The sequence below is a fragment of the Zea mays genome, chromosome 2 (genome assembly GCF_902167145.1).
Source record: "Zea mays cultivar B73 chromosome 2, Zm-B73-REFERENCE-NAM-5.0, whole genome shotgun sequence".
NCBI lineage: Eukaryota > Viridiplantae > Streptophyta > Magnoliopsida > Poales > Poaceae > Zea > Zea mays.
In genome coordinates this window covers 176,726,643-176,730,421 of record NC_050097.1, presented here as the reverse complement: position 1 = coordinate 176,730,421, position 3,779 = coordinate 176,726,643, and the positions used below count along the sequence as shown (strand labels likewise).

General features: G+C 55.2%; 1 long non-coding RNA gene across 1 annotated transcript; it reads right to left on the bottom strand.

Moving 5' to 3' along the window:
* Positions 1–388: 388 nt before the first annotated feature.
* LOC103647332 (uncharacterized) lies at positions 389–1,015 on the bottom strand. Its single transcript, XR_562768.3, has 4 exons — positions 971–1,015; positions 813–873; positions 650–693; positions 389–570 (listed from the first exon to the last, which is right to left on the bottom strand). It is a non-coding gene; the product is annotated as an uncharacterized lncRNA (long non-coding RNA).
* Positions 1,016–3,779: the final 2,764 nt, after the last annotated feature.

The following is a 3,779-nucleotide window of genomic DNA, read 5'->3' as shown; positions in this document are numbered from 1 at the left end:
ATTAGTAGTACCTTCTAGGGTTGAGTCTTCCTCAACACCCTTATATGCCGAGTGGTATGATGCAATGATGTTCTCAGACGCATATCTTGCGATATTTATTTATAACCAGTCAAAAACTCAGAGAGTAATCTTACTTTACGAAGGATTTGAAACATAAAGAAAATTATGAAAATTACTGTATTAATCAACGAAAAAACTCTCGATGCAACAACATACAAAGATCAATTAAATGCCCAAGCACAAAAAATCTGAATGTGAAGCAAAACATATATACATATATGGACATACAGTCTTGTTCTTGCCGCATGCTTCCGAGCTGGACACTTCTCTGACCATTCTCTGTGCTACCGAGTGAATAAAGGTCTGAATAATTAACATTTAGCTTCTCTCTTTCTCTCTATCTATAGAAAACTCTTATCCTAGTTCCATATCATTATGTTTTTCTTCAGTGTGTCGATGTAACCGGCTACGCTGTCTCCATAGAAGTCGTCTTTAGTCGGCTAGATGATGCTGGCGTTCCAAACCGGGCAATTAGTGAACAAAACAGAGCATGCCCTAGCATCCAGGTTCCTATAGATTTCAAGATCATGACTGATGATGTCCAGTATTTGACGTACGTACATAGTGTAAAACAGTCTTCCTTGCGTACCAGTGGAAGTCGACGGTGTTCCCTCCTTTGTCGGAGTGAAGTGGCTATGGAGTACATGTAGTAGTTGTGTTAGCAGTTAGTAGCATGAGCGATCAGCCACATTGTTGATCTGATCAAACACACCAAATAGAGCACATCAAACCTTGCTTGCGGTTTGTACTACCTAGTGTATGTCTCTGATGAAGTGCGAGAGGAACATGAGCGCTTGTGTTATATTATCTGCACTGCAGAAAAGCAACGTTCATGACTGTTAATGACAAATTGTCCAAAACTTTGTAGAATTGGAGCATGCACATACGAGTAGCAGAGTAGCGACATTACATTATGGGGGAGAAGATCTCCCATAGGTGGGGAGCTGGGAGGTACAATTGTTGATGGCGCCCACGACGCACAGGCCCTTGACACCATCCTTGTCCTTGTAGTCCCCTGACGAAACAGAAAAAACGACGCATGATGACCATGAGCACAAGATTGCGTGTCAGATTCATCTTGGAACGAGGGGCGTGGTCGCTTACCGTCGTAGTTGTAGGTGCAGAGGAAGTAAGAAGAATTCGTTAATTACTATTATAGAGAATAAAATAAAGTAGATGGCTTAATCTAGGTTGTCGAATGTCATTATCATAAGGCATATCCATTATGCTGCAAGCCTGGAACCTTTTATTCACGTAAAGTAAGCATGTGATGTGAACTCCGTCATGCTAGCTTCATACAAGTTACACACACTCAAAGAAGTTGCCAGGTGTCGGCGTTTCGAACCCGGGGGGTCCCTGGACCGACGAGTAAATTGTCGCCGCGTGCCCCAGCCCAGATGGGTCGGCGCGAGATGGAGCGCGAAGGGGGGAAGAGGAGCCGGAGGGAGACAGGCGTGAGAGGTGAAACCCGCGGCCTTCGTGTTTGTCCCGCGCCCAGGTCGGGTGCGCTTGCAGTAGGGGGTTACAAGCGTCCACGCGGGAGGGGGCGAGCGGCCCTGCGCGAGCGTCGTCCCGTCCTTCTCCGCGCGGCCAACCCTCCGTAAGAGGGCCATGGACCTTCCTTTTATAGGCGTAAGGAAAGGATCCAGGTGTACAATGGGGGGTGTAGCAGTGTGCTAACGTGTCTAGCGGAGGAGAGCTAGTGCCCTAAGTACATGCCATCGTGGTAGCCGGAGAGGTTTTGGCACCCGGTTCGTGTGGTGTCGTGGCCGTCGGAGGAGCGCTGGAGCCTAGCGGAAGGACAGCTGTCGGGGCGGTTGAGTCCTTGCTGACGTCTTCTTGCTTCCGTAAGGGGGCTGAGAGCCGCCATCGTCATAGAGCGTGCGGGGCGCCATCATTACTTGTTTAGCGGAGCGAGCCCGATGGGACGCCGGTCTTGTTCCCCGTAGCCTGAGTCAGCTTGGGGTAGGGTAATGATGGCGACTCTCATGACGTGGTCGGTCCGAGCCCTGGGTTGGGCGAGGTGGAGGCTCCTCCGAGGTCGAGGTCGAGTCTGTCTTCCAAGGCCGAGGTCGAGTCCGAGCCCCTGGGTCGGGCGAGGCGGAGACCGTCGGCTGAGGCCAGGGCTGAGTCCGAGCCCTGGGTCGGGCGGAGCGGAGTTCGTCGTCTTCCGGGGTTGAGCCCGAGTCCGAGCCCTAGGGTCGGGCGAAGCGGAGTTCGTCGTCTTCCGGGGCTGAGCCCGAGTCCGAGCCCTGGGGTCAGGCGAAGCGGAGTTCGTCGTCTTCCGGGGTTGAGCCCGAGTCCGAGCCCTGGGGTCGGGCGAAGCGGAGTTCGTCGTCTTCCGGGGCTGAGCCCGAGTCCGAGCCCTGGGGTCGGGCGAAGCGAAGTTCGTCGTCTTCCGGGGCTGAGCCCGAGTCCGAGCCCTAGGGTCGGGCGAAGTGGAGTTTCCTATGACGCCTGAAGCCGGACTTGGCTGCTGTCACCCTCACTCTATCGAGTGGCACAACAGTCGGAGCGGCGCAGGCGACGCTGTCCTCTTGTCAGACCGGTCAGTGGAGCGACGAAGTGACTACAGTCACTTCGGCTCTGTCGACTGGAGGGCGCGCGTCAGGATAAAGGTGTCAGGCCACCTTTGCATTAAATGCCCCTGCGATTCGGTCAGTTGGCGTGGCGACTTGGCCAAGGTTGCTTCTTGGCGAAGACTGGGCCTCGGGCGAGCCGAAGGTGTGCCCGTTGCTCGAGGGGGTCCTCGGGCGAGACGTAGATCCTCCGGGGTCGGCTGCCCTTGCCCAAGGCTGGGCTCGGGTGAGGCGTGATCGCGTCCCTCGAATGGACCGATCTTTGACTTAATCGCACCCATTAGGCCTTTGCAGCTTTGTGCTGATGGGGGTTACCAGCTGAGATTTAGGAGTCTTGAGGGTACCCCTAATTATGGTCCCCGACAGTAGCCCCCGAGCCTCGAAGGGAGTGTTAATACTCGCTTGGAGGCTTTTGTCGCACTTTTTTGCAAGGGGACCAGCCTTTCTCGGTTGCGTTTTGTTCTGGTGGGTGCGCGCGAGCGCACCCGCCGGGTGTAGCCACCGAGGCCTCGGAGGAGTGGTTTGACTCCTTCGAGGTCTTAATGCATTTCACAATGCTTCGGCCGGGCTGGTTGTTCCCTCATGCAAGCTGGCCATAGCCCGGGTGCACGGTCGAGTCCCAAGTTCTCGGGCTGGTACGTTGACGCTGTCAACGGTTTGGCCGGAGCCGGGTTTGCGAGAGCAGCCCCCGAGCCTTCGCACAGGGCGAGAGGACGGTCAGGGACAGACTCGACTTTTTTACATACGCCCCTGCGTCGCCTTTCCGCAAGGAGGAGGGGGGGAAGCGCCATGTTGCCCTTGGAGGGCGTCGAACATGGTGTCTCCAGTGAGCTGCTGACGGGTAATCCGAGTGGACGCCCGTGCCCCATTTGTTAGGGGTCGGCTAGAGGCCCGGAGGCGCGCTCCAAAAGTACCTGCAGGTGATCTGCCGGACCCGGTCCCCTTTTGACGGGGTCCGAGGGCTCGATGCCTCCCTCTGATGGGATTTCGTTACAAGATCGTTCCCGCTGGTCTCGGAAATGTCCTAGGGTACCTCGGGAGCGTAGCCCGAGCCTTGGTTATGTATCGAACGTACCCAGGGTCATCCCTCGCTCTGTGTCTGAGGCGGCTGTGAACCCTTCGTGGGCCAGCCTACGAACC